This window comes from Trachinotus anak, unplaced genomic scaffold (genome assembly GCF_046630095.1).
Source record: "Trachinotus anak isolate AG129_WGS33_773 ecotype Australia unplaced genomic scaffold, CSIRO_AGI_Tana_v1 ptg000011l, whole genome shotgun sequence".
Classification (NCBI taxonomy): domain Eukaryota; kingdom Metazoa; phylum Chordata; class Actinopteri; order Carangiformes; family Carangidae; genus Trachinotus; species Trachinotus anak.
In genome coordinates, this window is record NW_027273862.1 from 13,984,808 (window position 1) to 14,003,124 (window position 18,317).

The following is an 18,317-nucleotide window of genomic DNA, read 5'->3' on the forward strand; positions in this document are numbered from 1 at the left end:
CTAACCTAGCAGCTGAGCAGTGATGACATCAGAGCGCCTGACCAATCGCACGAAGGCACCTACAAAGCACAACATTCAAAAATGACTTCACTGAAGAATAAAAGACAAGACCCGCTGAAATCCCGCTGAAATCCCGACAGTGAAATTCTTGAAAGCCTCTTACTACTCCTGTTTCCCTCCCTGATATTTTACCTCCAGCTTTTTTCTACAAAATACAAAAAAAGAAAAAAGAAAAGAAACAGACTCATACTTATGAGATGGTTGACAACGCCAGACATTGGAAGGACTATTTTCTCTTTGGTGGGAAGATCCCGGATGCATGCTTCTGTAAATAGATCATAATAAAAACCCTATTCTTATTCCTAATATTGGAAGCGTACAAAGTTGCTCTCACCAACTTCACAAACCTTCATGACTGTGGATAGAGTACTCATGGTTCAATATTTTCCATATAACATCAGAATTCTTCTTACCTCCTTAGAGACCATGTAATTATCATTTCCCATATCGTTTCTCAACTCTTTGGAGTTAGTTGGACTGTAAAAATTGTACTTCCTATTCTTCTTATTCCATTTACAAAATGGCCTAGTCTTCCTCTCCAATATCCACATTAGTACATGTAAATAGAGATGAATGATGACAACAGCATGGAACAGACTATAGTGTATATTCGCCACTCCCCTGTTAGATCACAGATCTCCGTATGACGATATTTCAGACGACCTTTTTAAAAGTTTGAAATACTTGAACTTGTTTTCTGATAGTTAAAGACATAGTCCTAGGTATCTGGACATTTTCCTATGTATTTCAATAGATGCATAAAGGCAGTAGCTATAGGTCATGTTATTATTTGACTACAATGAAAGGATTATAAGGCAGCAATTCTTTTGGTGTCATCAATCTGTTCCACACGGAAGAAAATGGTCAAACTGAAGATGAAAACCAGGCAATTCACCCAAGCCATGACTCCATCTTGGCACTTCTCAAAATATTAAATGTTTAAAATAATATAATTTTTTTATCTTATTTACAATTTTCTCCCAGTATCTACCTACTTATTCTTTCCCATTGCAATAATTTCCCTCCCCCTCCCCATGTTTGGGTTGGGACTGCTGAAGCTGTCAGACTGAGAAGGCCACTGTTTTCTTTGAATGGTTTGAAATGGTGCTCTGATCTTGAGCCTACACATGGGGACAAAGAGCACCTCATTGATTGGAATATAGACATGAGGACTCTGACCTCTGTCTTCTGTGGACTATGAAAATAACCAAATGGACTGACAGATAATATGCCAAGCCTATGAACAGTCAATCTCAAAGGTTAACCCCCCCACCCCCCACCCTCGCACTAGTGGAGACATTGCATGGACAACAGGGAAAATACGAGCTTGTTGAACACCTCATCTCTATCATCGTGCATCCTCTACCTCTCAGTGTGTATTGTGCATCGGGGAATTCATGACTTTTCAGTGACCCCTCTACTGTCTGCACAGTGGAGGGGTCACACAGAGAAGAGTGTCCCTCAGCGTTGAATGCTACTGATGGACACACATGGCAATGGGGAAGACAAAACAAACGCTTGCTCACTTTGACTCAAACACACTCACTCATACAAGCGCATGCCTACAGATGCACAATCATACACAGCACCACTCGAATAAGTTGCTGTATATATGTACAGTATATCCACTATGTATAGTCCCAGATGCTGTACTCTGCATGTTGACTTGTAGAAGGAACGTGACCATTACTCATAGAAGAGATTGTGCAGGTAGGCCTAGTCAGTGGATTTACTCTCTAAACCAATGCAAGCTCTTTGTCAACCTTACATCTCCTTACCTTGTTTTCAGAAAGTGTATAGTAACATGACAAATAGTTTTACCGCTCCCGATCCTCTTGTGAAAGGTCCTCGCCAGCCAAACAGCATCGCTGATGGGGTTTTAAACTCTTTGAAGGGACACATAACCTCGCCTTTGATGTCAGACAGAACCTGGCCACAGTGAGCGTGGGTAGGAGAAGAGAAGATGGAAGGCAAACTGGGGCGCTCCAATTAAGTGGCAGCGCACAAAGTGGCATGGGGCATCCTGCCAGCAACTGTCTATTCATCCTATGTCAAAGGGATTTTCACATCTCAATGAGTCTACGCGCTGCCAGAGAAGTCCGAGAACAGGAAAAGGCTCAGGAGAAGGGATAGGAGAGAAAAAGAGCAGATTTTTACCCAAAATTTGAGGTGCTGAGCTTATGTTGAAGTATTCCCCTGCTCTGTCCTCATATAGAATACTCTTTTCTTGGAGAGTTCAATGACCCCTTGACCTCAAACTGTTACACCATCATGCAGCTCTCTAGGCTGTCATGCCCTCACGTCCTGTCCCGAGGTTAACTTTGAGTTAATGAGCGCGGCCCTCAGCTTAAACAGATGTTCAGCTTTGTGGTTAAATACCTGTTAGCCCTCTAGCCCTGTGATTCTTTAACGCCTGCCTACTGCAGCTGTACTCTCTCTGGACACAGCCACACTAACGACTTCATCATGTGAAAAATTATGTTGAGTAAATGTTGATGAAGGAACTTCAGCTTTACACTGTGGAACACATCGGATTCCTTATTAACTCAAAATAATTAAAACTGCATTGAAATCTAATCAGCGAAAACCATTCTCCAAGAAATGAGTAATTTTAGCAGAATAAAAGTGGTTACCTATTCTGTATGTCCGCTTGAACATTTATATAAACAAGTCGTCTTAAATCAAATACTGTCAAAGCACACCGAATCACATGAGTGTATTACAGTCAACATGTAAACAAACCTGAAATTAAGACTTCTGACTTACAGGTGATTAGTTAAAGAAGATTTAAAATACAGGAAGGATGAAGATGTCACTCAAACATGAGATGCTGCATGTTGTAAGAAACAAGACATCGAGCAAGTGTTGATCTTCTCTGAGCCTCAAGGCTTTCCACTTTCTCAGAAGTGAAACAAAGCCCCATTTCTGCGCAGCTGCAGGCAATCTGTGGCAGGCTCATTTGTTTTTGTATGCTTTTGAATGCAAGTCGTACTGTGTTGTTCTGCCCTGATAGTCAGGCAGTGAGTGTGCTTTTATCTGGCAATGACCCTGACCAGGATTAGGACATGTACGTAAATATGCACAGATGTACATGTTCATATACAAAATGTGTGAAAATTGACACAAACGCATAGAGGCACATCCTTGCTCGCTCTCTCTCTCTCTCTCTCTCTCTCTCACACACACACACACACACACACACACACAAACACACACATATATACACACACCATACTAATCTAAACAGCAAGGCTGTATGTAAACAGATCGTCGACATAATGGGATTGTTCAGTGTGCAAACAATAAGCTGTTAGCGTAATCACAGGTCAAAGATATATTACCCAGAGGGCCACGCTGTAGGTATATTAACATGATGGATATGTGGGAGAGAGGAGGGGGCAGGGATATGAAGGATATAGAGCTCTACCGATTCAGATTTACCCCCTATTGGGCCCCGTCCACTGCCTTTCTCTCCTCTACCTCCCTTGTATTGGCCCCATTTAATCAGCCTTCCTCCTTCTCTCCTTGCACCCTCCTCCATTCGCCTACCTCTGTCTTAGATACTAGGTTCCTCCCTTTTCTTTTTTACCTCCCCTCTAATACCACAGTCCCATCTTATTCTATCTTCATTCCCTCCATTCTCCTCCGATTTCCCTCTTGATCTGGACAGATATAATCTCTGTGGTCATTGTGGTAGCAGGATAAGGCAGCTTGACAATCTTGTTTCTGGATTAAGGAAAGAAGGCTTTGAGTGATATTGGGCCATTGAGGTGCTTTATCCATGCCTGATACATACTCAAGAAAAGGGAAGAAGCAAGGAAGAGAGAGACACAGCTTTTTGTAGCATCATCTGTGAGATATTCCTCTATATCTTTATATTTCTATGAACAATGTGATAAATAGAAAAGCTACATAGTTGATAGAGATGATTCTGCACTCTACTTAACCATGCTGAAAGTACCATGCTTGTGTGTCTCAATGAGTAGCAGCATGCAAGTGCTGTGTCAGTCAAGATAAATCCTGCATAGCTTACTCCATTGCACATACAGCTTATTAACTTATCTTTGCTTTATTTGATTACCATCTAGCCCATTCTCTCAACTGGTTAATAAGTCCATGTCTTCCTGACTAAACACTCCATTAGTGTCATCACTGGCTTGCTTGTGTGTGTACTGCATACGTCTGTGGACCACTGAAGCAGATACACCCAGGGACAGAGTAAACACAGAGCAGAACACTGGGGGGAAAAACAACCTAAAAGACAGACAGTAGGTACAAAGGTGGTTGGTCTGATGATGACACCAATAGTCAAGACCCTCTGCTTATCTGGTTTAACATTTAGTTTAAGGCTTTTGTATGCACAACCCATATGTATTAAAATACAGTTAGGGGGGTGAGTCAAAAATGACCAGAAGGAAACACTAAATAGTTCAATCAAACAGCTACTGAATTGCTTGTAACAATTTTAGTTTGACTCAACTTGTCAAAGAACACAACTCTGATAAGCTGAAATGCTAGTATGAGAAATATGAAACATACATTTCAGGTGAGTCACAAAGCTAATAGATTCACTTCACATTGCATATTAAAGTTGCAAAGTGGGAGGGAACTGTGGGAACTGTTTCTCTGGTTCTGGAAGTTTTTCCCCACAGACAGTGTTATGTGTTAAATGGATATGAAAGTCTTGCTCATGAATCATCAGTACAAAAGATTAAAATCAGTGTCAGAAACTGTCTCCTTTTCCCGTGAAATAACGTCAGAGAGCTAGTGATACCATTTACAGCTAAAATTAATTTGCTTATGAATTCTGGCTCAAAATTGTGCTGCGTTTTGCTCCCAACCGCAACTGCGCAGTGCTTTGAATGCTCTTGCTTGTCACCTTTCACTAGCTTTTTAGGAAGCTAATGGATATTGTAGTATTCAGAGCAGTCTGCCATGCCAAACTAGAAGGTGAGATGGCAGCACATCATGGGAAAAAACACTTATGAAACATGTAGCTCCTACCCACTTTGAAACACACACATGCATTATCTTTCCCTTTTCTGTCTCTTACACACATGCCCACACACCCAAACACACTCTGCTCCTGTGTGTGTCTGTGTCTAGTGGGGAGTCATGATTACCAGTGACCTCAAGCCAGACATGGCTGGGGTAGTGGGAGCGGGGTCAAAGGTGAAAGGATTACAGTGAGGCAACCCATGTCAACTGCTCTGCTCTAATCCTGACCTCCAGGCTGACCCGAGACTCCGCAAAAAATGATTGACATGCATGAGCTGCGCATGGTGTGTGTACATCACCATATTACTCACAGTAATACTCACTTGTTTGTGTATTTCAACTCAAATAGGACTTGTAAAAATGACTGAAATGTAGCATGTGACGTAGTGTGGATTTTGCTCTAGAGACACATTGGGTGAGGCTTGATCTAATAGCCAGACAGCAGCAAAGATAGAGCAGACCTCCTTATGTCACAGAGATAATGACAGGGATGAATAATAGAGCCTTTAAAGCCCTTACTCCCACCTCATTCTGGCCTGCACATAAGCTTGAGCACTGCATGAGCAGCTAGCCCCTCATTGCGATGAGATGGGCTCCCAAGAAGATTTGGGGGGATGGAGAGAATCGGATTAACCAAAATGCCTCAATTGGAATAAATGTTCTGGGCAGACCCCGGTGTAATACCATTGATAAATGCTGTAAACCAAATCTTTAGCATCTTATTAGGTAGTGGAGGAAAACATATCCTTTTAGCAACCATTAGCTGTTGTGAGATAGCCTGAACCTTCACTTAATGGTTGTTAGCCGATGTATCAAAACGCATACAAGCTGAGTTTCTTATAAGCAGTACAGACTTTTACAAATACCCAAGTTTCCATTATAGAAATAAATAAATGGCGAAATAATAAATCGCCAGAAGCTGTGGACAGGTGGCATTTCAGTCTGCACCATTTAGCTGTGCAGTCTGGTTTCTGACAGCTTGATTTAGTCTCATGCACCTGAGCCAGAAAAGAGACAGAAAATTAACGGCAGGAAAAAGCAGCTTAACTAGACTCCAATTTGCCTACTTTGAAACACAGTGATGAAGCTAATGTACAGAATGGCCTTATTGGTAGCTTATTGTGATTGCACACACTCATTCAGGGTCAGATGCACGGCACTGATGTGATACACCCTTACTCTGCCATCTGAGCCTGGTTCTGTTTGGGGGGGACATTAAAGTTTGTCTTTAAGGTGTAAAATTGAGATTAAAGTGGCTCAAGGGGAGATGCTAAGATACATGCTGTTCTCCCTGCTGTGAACAGGGTGTAATCCTTCAGTTTTAGAGAAGTGAAAAGTTTGCAGAGTCCAGAAAGTTACGCATACATCCCTTCTGGGCCCCCTACAGAGCAGAGAGTGAGAAGCAGCAGGGGATAACCATATGTTATCAAAGTGTTCTTCAAAGCTCCCGTCTTTAGTCCACTAAATTATACAGTATCATCACATATACCTGACAAAAATAGAAGAAACATAATTATGCAGCTCAATGTACAAACACACATACACACACACACACACACACACATATACACACACAAACACACACAAACAGTCAGTAAAAATATGTTTTAAGAAAAGAGTTGCCTTTGAACAGTGAAGGGACATTTATATTTTTCCTGGAATTAGTTTGATCAAACTTTGCTTAAACTGTGGCCATGTCCCATTAGTGTGGGTCAGTTGATGATTTTGTATTTACATGCTTTTAAAATAGTGCTGCTGGTGGACAATTAAAAATTTATGATTCCTATCACAATGAGCCCCTTCTGTTACCAGAGGTTAATTTGTGCTCGCCCCTCATTTCAATTGTACTGTAGTAAATGTCCACATTATTTCCCACATGGGCCTGGATGAGGGGTTTGATTATCCAAAGGTAGGCCACGGTTGGCTCTGTTATTGTCAGAGGGGTCGTAAGCTGCAGTAACGGCTTCTAGGGTCTTATTGCTATGGCGATCAGCCCCTTGCCACTTGGCCTCCATGACCCCAGTCAGAGATAAGCTTTATGGGAAAGCACATTAACATGCTCTGGCAGTCACCTCCCTCCTTTATCAAAGGCAGTTCTATGAAATCAAGTGTTTATGGACCCCCAGTGAGGGTATAGTGCTGCTGATTGCCTATATTAGAGGTTGAGTGTAAATGAGCTGGAGGTGGACAAAGGACCTGTAGTAGTGGGGAGAACTGAAGTTGTGATACTGATGTTATTCTCACTAAATGAGCAATATCTTTAATGACTGCAATACCACATGAGCAGGTTACTGGCCCCTGGATTACAAATATCGTCTGCAGTCTAAATATATCCATGTCTTCCATGTACAAAAACAGACACTATGGAGTTATTTATTCTGTTAGCACTACTGAATACTGTAAGTAACAGAATTTTCCTATACTGTCACCTCATTTGTGTTACACTGATTCTATTGAGTAAGTTGTCAAATTGATTTTTTTTTTATTTTTTTAATTTCTTTCATATGATATGGACATTTTTCCTGTGGCTATGAATGAGACAAGGCTAAAAAAAAAAAAAAAAAAAAAAAAAAATAGTAAAGTGTCAGTAGTGTGTGCCTGCTTACAGCCTGATCACTGGTGAAAGATCCTTTCAGTATGTCTGCAGTGATGGATGGTGATAGCCCTGTGTCTTTGTACACATCAGGGGGCCCTACTGTTGTCGCTGGACAGATAGAGGGAGCGGGAAAGAGAAAGATGTAGCCGCAGCTTAATGTCCTTCTCTGGTGCTGTGCATGCTCTTTCCTATTTGCTTTTCCCTTCACGGCACGGTTAACATCGTAAATTAACCTTTTCAGGTCCCCTGTGCTCAGAGACTGGTGCGCAGTATAGACAAAGGGAAAAAAATAGATCTGTTATGCAATGCAGTAGCACTGATCAGCCTGTTACATTATTCCTGCTATTCCTTCTTTGGCGAAAAGGAATAAACAACACACTTTCTTCAGACAAGCAAACATTTTATTTCATGTGCATGTCCTGTGTACTCTGCAAATCGGTATGAGGCTGCTTTTTGTTCTCCATCCTGGAAATGTAAATGAAACACATCAAAGAAAATGTATCGTAGATCTTACTCTTTTTAGTTCAAGTCTGTAAATAGGATGTAAATACCAAACAGCTATGCATGCTAATATACAAGCAATTTGTTCAGGTACTTTTGTAATCCAGACTTCTCATATGGCATGTAATGACGAAAAAAAAAGCAAACATGGAAAAACATAATAAATTGTGAACACAGATATGGTTTGTAAACAACTTCAAAACTGGAAAATATATGTCTTTGCTGTTAATGTTTTCTTACTGATGACTAATGCATTGGCCTGCCATTTACTACAGTGCTCTGCTCATGTTACTTGTTATCTTTTTTATGTTTCATAAGGTAGGGCTGAGGCAAAAAGGACCATAAATCACTGGTTTGTGGAATAGTCAGGTTGGGGAATAAGATGATGAGGGGAAGAATGGCAGTCTGACCATGCTGTAGTTTTTTCCATTGATGCTGCACGTTCACATGCACACACTTAATAATTAATTACATATCCTTAGTGTCTAACACAGCCAATGAAATGCCATGGCAAAACCGTTTAGCTTAAAAGCAGTAGAAACTGGGCTGCCATTTGAGTTATCTCACCAAAAAGACGTATCACCAGCTTTAAAGTGTGCTGTTATTTTGAAATGGCATACATTTGTTTCTGATAAGTGAATGCAAAACCATTAAATAAACTATGAAGCTGGAACAAGCAATTTTGACTCAGTCCAAATTCTCCAAATCGTGATGCAAGGGAGAGATTTTTGAAAACTTTGACAGTTTTTTTTCGTCTCATTTGTAATGCCATGTCCAGTGAAAACGATTATGTATATGCCAAATTTGCCTCTGCCCTAGCAACTCCAATGTGACATTTTATGAAGACAAAGATGGAAGAAGTAAGGAGAAAATCTTTTTGGTTTCTAAGAGTGTTTATTTTCAACCATGTTAGAACCATATAAAATCCCAAGGCGCTCATGGTAGATCGAAGTGTCTAATTTTTAACCTGTGCTAAAGATATTTTAAATTTAATAAATAATTATTGTAACAAGAAAAGATGTTGTGTGATGTTCTGAACTATCCTCTGAACTTTTGCATATTACCCATGATGCTTCTGTACAGACCTGAAGGACAACATTAATGAAGACAGAGATACAAAGAGAAACAATAGAGGGTGAAAGACTTTAGCTCTAAAAGGCCTTTAGCGACACTTGTGTCCTGGTAAACTGCTCTCTTCACTCAATCCAAAGAAACCTCAGCCTCACACACAATGACCTTTGACCCCTGGCCCCGAGCTGTGTAAGATGGCACAAAGAGGTTAAGTTTCACCTTGCCTTGGCCAAACAGACTGCCTTGGATATTATATCTCACTTTTGCTGTTCAACCACCAAATATGACACCACATAGTAGATTATCTGCCAGATACAAACGGATTTTTGTGATGTACGTACTCCTTGCCTGCAACTAAAGGCACAGCTAATACTTTTGTGAAGGTTATCAGACTCAGTCTTCAATTAATTAAAAGCCAATCACACTCTCACAAAGAGAGGCAAGACACAACATGGCTGTTTGTGTTTTGAACGTTACAACAAATTGTTTACAAGAGGACACATTCAATTAGTTATTTCATTAACGCCCTTGTTGTAATCAATTGACAATGCCGATAACAAAGCCACATCAATTTGTGAGCTGACTCCTGTGCATTTCTCTAAATGATTGAAGAGCACTTCTATTTTAGGCCTGCATGACACCCTGTTTACTCTGGCTTTTTAGCAGAAACCCATATAACATTACTACGTGTATCATGAGAATTATTTCAGGTTTTACGGTTCAATAGTTGTTTGAGTCACTGGTTGTGGTCAGTATTCCACATGTAGACTCTGGTGTCTGTGGGAAGCACTGTTCGGTCTTTTTCTCTGCTCCCCCTTTCCCCTTGAGTGATATATGGCAAAGAAAGAAAGAAGCACTTGCTTCTCTCTGTCATTCCCTTCTCCTTCCTCCTCTAGCATAGATAAACAATGCGAGTGACAGTCTCTCATCACTCAAGAGGCTGAATCTCTGGCCCTGACCCGATAACATCAAGTGTGTGTGTCACCTGTCAAGTGGCTTCTGTCACACTTCAGTGGGAACTCAAAAACAAGACTCTCTGTATGTGTATGTGTATGTGTGTGTGTGTGTGTATGTGTGTCTGTTTGTGTTAGTGTGTGTGTGTGTGTGTGTGTGTGTTTGTGTGCAAAGTCGATTGGGGGATGGTGGTGTGGGTTTAAGAGCGCCTGTTGGCATGCAAACGTAGGCCTCTCTAGGCATGAGTGGAGTTGAGAGTGGCGAAGGGGGGGATGGTGCTTGTGAAGGTATGCCAGGAAACCAAGAAAAAAGGAGGGGGAGGTGTAACAACCCAAATGAGAAGGACTTGTGCAGACACTGTGAAACTATCTCATTTTGTAGGCTCCGCTAGTCTCATTCTCATGTTTAGAATGGGCAGGGTGATCTGGGAACGCAATTATTTTCACCTATAAAAGGCAACATATGCCAAGATCATAAAAGTTCTTATTGGACAGTAATTTATTAAAGCAAGTCATAGAAATGGAGAGAGGTAGGGCACAAGCTATAATATGAAGGTGTCGTTCTGCTTCTCATTAAGGGCCTGAGTGTCAGTGAAATTCAATACCCCAGGTGCCTGAGAGAAGAGGGGCAGATGAGCTAAACAGAAGATGTTCTCACTTTATAAGATCCTGGGGAAATGGGAACATTTACTGTGGCCACATGATGTCCTAGTCCCGTTCTCAATTCATTTTCTCTTTCACTGTAAATCTATATCTATTCAAGTGTATAATTAAGCTTTCTTGTACCTGATCTCACAGGAACACCTACTGTACAGTAGATCAGGCCTACTTGGTATATTTTCTTTTTATAAAACATCCTCCTGGTCCATCATAACCTCCAAGCAAGACACAGCTGCTACTAAGCAGAACTGGCATCCTCTTAAATGGATGAGTGATCTGAGACAGTGTGTTTGTTCCCATATTGTAAATGTTTAAATCATTGTTGAGCTCTGAATGAGCAATAATAAACCATCATTGTGATCCTCACAATACTGAATGATGTGGATTAACCAATGCGGAGAAGATTGTATTTAGGAACTTATCAGCATCTTCTCATTATCTAATACACAAAGTGCAAGGGGAGATGATTGCATCCGTGGCACATTTCACCGAGAACAATAGAAGCGTGTGTACTTCTGCTAATGTGTTGCACAAAATGAACGAGGCAGATATATGCTATTGTTTGAGGTTATTGTAATGGTAAAATACAGTTTTTGTTAATGTAAATGATTGTAAATGACTCCTCTTTCAGACAAGAGGGAGGTTTTTTTGTATCCTTTACCAACATAAATACCATCACAAATGAGGCCGGTCGAAACAAAAGCAGTACAGAGAGAAACAGGCAATTGTGAAAGAGGGGAGGGCGGGTATGTGTGTGCCTATTGTGTAATGTCTGGCAATGTGCTTGCATGTTTGTTGTCGTCTTTCACACTGACAAACACACAACACAAACAGAAACAAACGCATACACATACGCACACACAATAATATTGCAAGCCTGGAAATAAAAACAAGAATTCTACACATGATAAATATTAATCCAAAGGTATAAAGTTGCATGATGCAAAGTTGTACACAGGTAAAAGTCATCTCTTTACAAAAGTCCTGTTAAGTAGATATTTTAAATGAGCATCACTAATCTTCTATCAGTTTATCAATAACCATCCGTTCTTCCTTCCTTCTTTATTTTTGCATCTTTCAAGAACATTGCGTAGTAATGAATATGTAAAAACAAGCCGCCTTCATTGCGGTAATATGAGGTAGAGGAGGTAGAAAGCTTTAACTAGAAAACAGCTCATTTATTGATCTGGAGAAATACAGAAGCGCTAGCAGATCTCACAATCTTATATTTCTCTAAAGTGCAACAATAAAGCAGCCTGTGTTGGCTGAAATCACATACAGATGCCAGCAATGATCTGCACTGTAACTTTTTCACTTGTTATGACCATTTCAGCAGAGTTTGTGCTATCAGTAAATATAACATGATTATGCCGAACTCTGGACGTGTATTGACATCATGTTAAAAGACGTTTGCTTTTGGTAACTTCTAACTCTATATTTTCCCATAACCTCTGTGTTCTGTTCAATCAGGTATTGATGTAAACTTGGTCAAGGTTGTACAGGCCAGCTGGTCAGCCTGTCGAACATGTCCACGTCATGTCTGCTGAATTGTCCAGAGAACACAGAAAGCTCTAATCCCTTGTTTGCATTGGAAGCGATGTCTTATTGATCACAGACTAACTATGTAATCATACTAGCATTAATATCAGATGAAAGTGATTCCTAGATACTCCTTTGTTAAATAAAAGTAGTGTAGTATGCCTTGTGGAGGAGGCCTCATTGTAATGTAAACACAGAAAGCTTCCTTGTTATTGATCCCACTTTCATCCTTCTGGCTAACATACAGGTAATATATGCATATTTTGAAAAGACCAAGTGACGAAGGCCATTTGAAGTCCAGCAATGAACTTCATTAGTCACAGGCATGCACACTTGAACATACAGCTACACATGCACATGCAGTACTCAGATTCAGGACCCACACATGCATATATCCACACATTCATATAGCCCCTTGGACATGTCTCATTAAATTCAGGTGAGCAGATTAATTAAAATGATATTTAAATCCCTCAGGACTGTAATCTGTACTACTGGTGTGTATGTCACACACACACACACACACACACACACACAGGTTTGCCAGCAAACACTGCATAGGAACGGATCGTGGTGGCAAGATATGTAATTTGCAGGTAAGCAGAAACATTCATGTGACCTGTGAGCATAAGCAAGGACATTTATGGAGCTACAACTTCAGTGGTGCAACAGTGGGGGAAAAAAATCTAAAGGATCAGAATGCGCTAATGAATACAACCTCTCAAGCTTGGAACAATTTTATATCTAACACTTTCATGATTTGTTTCACTGATTTTGAAATCAAAATTCTTAATTGTGCAGAGCTTTCCAGTGCAAAGCCTTTAATGTTGTGGCTGGTTTGACCTTGCATATCCCTCCTCAAACCCCCCTATCTGCTCAGCCTGCTCATCCACAACACTGACCTTAACTGCAGCTGTAACTGTGGACCTGAGGTATGCTTTGTTAGTCTTCTGTAAATTCTGTAATAATGTCACTGATTGCTCGGCACTGTCGTAATTTGAATGGCCCTGCTGTGTTACACTGAGGATAAACCAAAATTAGAATATGTGCTGGTGCTGAAAGGAGAACAGAAATATGAAAACTGTGATTATTCATATTGGCAGGTGAATTTTTAAATATTGCATATTTATATTAAAATCATGTAAACCTACATCAGTGCATGGTGACACTTGGGAGTTCCTGAAAGGTGAATCAGCCATCAGTAGATCGCTGATACCAGTTCAGTAGTATCTGTATTCTAGTTCTCATGGGATGTTTATGTGTGTATATTCATATGTATAGATATATATATGATATTGAGAGAATGTCACCGGATATTAAACACAGAAAACCTACAGTAGGTGGTGAGTAGGAGGCGTGTTTCACACATGCTTGCCTACTTTCCCACCAATCAAATCAAGATAAGAAGGAAACTGAAGTTTGGTAAGTATGTGTTATCAAAAGGGAAATGATGACAGGAAGTGTCAGGCTGGCTATTCATGAAATTCTTTTTTCTTCATCAAATTAGTTTGTTTTTGCTGTTTTAGTTTCTGTCACTGCATGTGCAGCCACATTATATATTGTATTTAGTTACAAAACATATTGTGTTGTGTACTTTCTCTGAGTTTGAAGGAGGACTGAGGGAGAGCTTCAGAGTGGACATGAAGAAAGAAATAGATTAAATGAGAATAAAAAAAAAAAAAGGAAGAAAGAAAAAAGAAGCCATCAACTGCCATGCTGTGGGCCCTCTCCTGACCTTCACCTGCTGGAGAGGCAAATTACATTAGTGAATGACATGTCATTCATCTGGGTTGTACTTGGAGAATCATTTAGCTAATTTAATGATTAATAAGTTTAACACCTCTTAATAATTTCATTTGGCCCTGTGATTGAAATCCTGGCGAGCTGGGCTGAGCGCAGTGGGAGGCAGATGAGGATGTCTGGGAGGGAGACTGTCTGTCTGGGAGTGAGCAGAAAGAGGGAGAGACATATGAGGGAGAAAGGAAAGAGAAGGAGAGAGAGTAAGAGAGAGAGAGAGAGAGAGAGAGAGAGAATCTCCCTGAGGACTACAGATCAGTCTATTACCAGCATGACCTTTTCCCTCCACTGGATGTGCCATTAGAGAGGAAATCTGAAAGTAAAGCCTTGATTAACACAGTTATCCAACATGTTGAGAGAAAAATGGAAAAGAAAAAATATGTTCCTTCATTAGGAAAATGTTCTGCATTATTAATGTTAGAGAAGCCAGGCTAAGTGGACCTTAGAGCATTACAGATTCTTGGTTTAACCAGAGGTGATCACTGTAGAGACTCACAAAGTCTATACCGTACAACATGATTCTACAACAGAAGGATTTGTTGGAATCCATCACACTAATGAATCAGCAATGGTTCAACCATAAGTTTGGGTGAAAAGAGGAAAAAGGAAGGAAGCCTTGACATTTAGTGATGTGTTATGTTTTTCAACTGCGACTGCTGAGTTTTGACCTTTTTACCCATTTCCTGATCATGTCAAACAACTTTGAAATACGTGAGAAAAAGATGAGAGTCTTTATTTCACCTGTCGTAAAGTGCTCAGAACTATATAATACAGGTAAAGGTTCATGTTAGCACATTTGTTTCTGTCTTTGACACACAGAGGAAATACTGCGAAACAGCTCTGGCATGTCAGTTCTCATGATCTAGCAGCTCTCACAAAAAACAGTAGTATTTTTTCTCAGGTACGTCACAATGCTCCTCACTGAAACTCATGACAATGTTCCGGGGGTGAATGTGAGAGGAGTGAGCCCAGTTTGTGGTCAGGCCTGATCATAACGCACTGACAGATATCATAAATGTGATAAAATGTCATACATTACTTAGTTCTGACAGACTAGGCTGACAGCAGAACTCGGGTAAAAAACTGAAACCAAATGATGATGCCTGCCTACCCAGGGGCAGAAGCCACTCCACAGACTTGTAAGAGCTTTGAAGTCCTGCGTCCTCATCGAGTCACTATTAAAAGGCACCTTGCTCGCTTGTTTTTCAGATCAGATCACAGGAAAAACACTCACAGAAGGCTTTGATGTGCAACATGGGAAGGGAATCATGTTCACCACAGCATTAAATTCAGATTGGATTTAAATAGGACTTTGCCCCTTCTCACCTTGGTGTCCACATCTCCTGATAAGCCCAATTTGCTGTTGTCCATGTCAACTAACTTAACAGCCTCCTCCAGCCCAGTGACCTTGTTCCCTGTTCTGCTTGGGACCAAATGCTTTACCTCACCCCCATCTTTCTCCACGTGACCCATACCACACAAGGTCATGGCACATCCTCCCATGTTCCTTTCCATCTCCTCAGAGAAGGAAGCTCTGTGGTGTTTGTGTGAATGTGGAGCTGAACACAGAAAGACCTCCAGACAACCTTGGAGAGCCTGTTCCAATCTATACAGCCAGCAGGTGATGCTTATCTATAATATGGCAGGAAGGAGTCCTCTCTAATTGTGTGAAGCCACATATTGTCATGGTGGACAAAGAGAGCCTATTAAGTTCATGATATAAGGTCCAGGTGAAGCAAACCAAACACTGTGACATGTCAAAACAGAGCCAGCTGGCATCAGCTCTGTGTGTGTACTTTAGAAATATGTGCCACAAAAGTTTATCGTCAAATTTCTCCACCTATTCCACAATATATTTTTTTTCTTATGGCTACAGAGGAAGCACAAAGGGAACTCTCTCTCTCTCAAAATACCCACAGCTTGAACTACGCCTAACAAAGCAACAAAAGTGTGAAACTCGAATCATCCTTTTTCTCTCTCTCTTTTTCATTTTTGTAGAAAAAAAAAACAAACAAAAAAAAAACCCAAAAAAGAAGAAGAAAAAAAAAACACTTTTCTACATCCCACAAAAAATTCCTGGCCTGCAAAGTTAGTCTTGTCTTCAAAACAAACTGGTGTGCCTGAAACATGCAGAGGTCTGTGGAGGGACACGCCAAGAGGAAATGGCTATGATCTCTGGTCTCTGATGATTTTGGTTGGACACTGACACACATCGTGTGTGTGCTTAAAAGCATCTGTGAAACTCAAACCTGTTCAAAAGCTACTTAGGAAAATAAACACAGCTTCCATTCCAAATAAATGTCTGTTTGAAATGAAATGTTGGGCCAATATTTTGGCTTTGGTTATTACTGAGAGAAAGGATTTTTTCGTAGAAGTGGTAGCTCGGGGGGATTCTTACTTTGAGGGTGGCACAGATCAAAGGTTACGCACTGCCTATTTGTTAGGGCAGAACACCAACAGCCACAAAACTCTGGCACCAGCACCCTTTCCCGACAGGGCGCACCTGGAGAACACTGAGGCCAGTGTTTCGGCCATACAAGTCGTCTGCAGCTTTGCTTTCAACACCTCCGCCCCCCCCTTTTCTGAGACTGAAGGAAAGGCTGAAGAACATTAGCGCAAAGTCCCTTAACTGCACTTTCACACACACACCATGCATAAACCTGTAGACATACATACAGAATGCATGAAGACCCAAAGATGGATACTGCATACTCATGAGTGCACACATGGGCAAAGACAGAAACACACACATTCTCCTGCTGATTTGTGTTAATTGCCATTTAGTCAGGGTGATTATTGCCTCTTTTCAACTGAGTCCTGTTGAATTGAGGCAAAGGAGGTTAATAAGTATTTCATTTAGCAATTATTATTCTATCAGCAGCTTTTCCTCTTCTGATTGGTGTTTACTGGCAATGTGGTGTGGCTGCCCTGGGTGTTTTTTAGTTACTCATTTCTGTTTTAATTGCCTGCTTCCACCTGTAGAGAGAGGAGTGGAGAGGTTTTCCCCTCTCACTGGCAAACACAGTAGGCTTTGAGATGTCAGCCGCTCTCTTTAACGGGCCAATGACAGTTTCCTCCTGTCATAACTCTGACTTCCTGTACAAACATAACCTCATTAAAACTGCCACCCTGGTCTGTGGGCGGGCCTCCTGGTCCTCCCCTCCAATTAAGAGCAGTAAGGGCTGTCGCACTGACAATTCCCACTTTGAGTTAAAATCTGAGCGCTCTAGGGGCTAACGCCATGTGTTAAAACATAATTATGATCTCACCTATACCTCTGTCCAAAAGAGAAGAGGGAGTAAGGGAGAGTGAAAGAGAGAGGAGGTGGAGGGAGGGAAGGAGAAGGAGACAGAGCGGGCTTGGGGTCGCTGACTGGAGGTAGTGGAGGGAATAATGAACTGAGAGGGATAATGAGAATATTTGGCCATAGTACGTTATCACCCTTCCCCCTCTCACCCGTGACTTCAAAATAAAGTGTAATATTTATTCCGTGGACATCTGGACTGGGCAAGGGCATGTTCATCACATGTCTGTTGATGCTGGTTGCTCCCAGCAGCGATGGTTAAGTTCAGAGGTCGAGATGTCACAAACTGCCTGTGTTAAGGATTTCTGGAGACGACAGAGCGTGATGCCGCTATTCACTTTTATCCTTTTATACTCACAATTCAACACACTCACACACACGCACAACAATAGACACGCATCCATGCCCGCGCTCTGCAATCAATCCACTCCCTCTAAACTGTTATCCCAGCGTGAAATGTGAGACATGTTTTGCATGCCAGTTCTTCCAGCTGATATGAGGTGCCCCTATTTTATCCCTGAGGACAGTAGGCAGAGATGAGGAGGGTGAAGGGAGGGGAGGATGCAAGAGGGAGGTCACACAAGACCCTGACACTAAAGGCCACCCCCTGTCTGCAAAGTTGTGCTTTGCAGCAAGGCCTCAGTGACCCAGTGTCAGGCCACCACAGGGGCCAACACACTCCAAGCTGTGCCCACTGTCACAGCTGCCAGTCAGCCAGGTTTGATAGCTGACAAATTATGATGCTTATGTACCTCACCATGTGAACCACACACTGGTAAAGCGGCTTTAATTAAGTCTCCATTTCAGCAAATTAACACTGCATTCATTCTGAGTCGTA

At 41.2% G+C, this 18,317-nt stretch overlaps 1 protein-coding gene and 1 long non-coding RNA gene across 2 annotated transcripts in view; one reads left to right on the plus strand and one right to left on the minus strand.

Annotated features, from left to right (window-relative positions):
• Window positions 1–18,317, minus strand: part of LOC139627467 (uncharacterized) — a 335,432-nt gene that overhangs the window by 154,860 nt on the left and 162,255 nt on the right. The gene's annotated exons all lie outside the window — the stretch shown is intronic.
• The window catches only part of mafa (MAF bZIP transcription factor a), a 110,851-nt gene that overhangs the window by 71,891 nt on the left and 20,643 nt on the right, over window positions 1–18,317 (plus strand). Inside the window, exon 3 of the mRNA XM_071488228.1 lies at window positions 1–18,317. This exon is cut by the window's right edge and continues 20,643 nt beyond it. The gene's annotated coding sequence lies outside the window, so the exon portion shown is untranslated.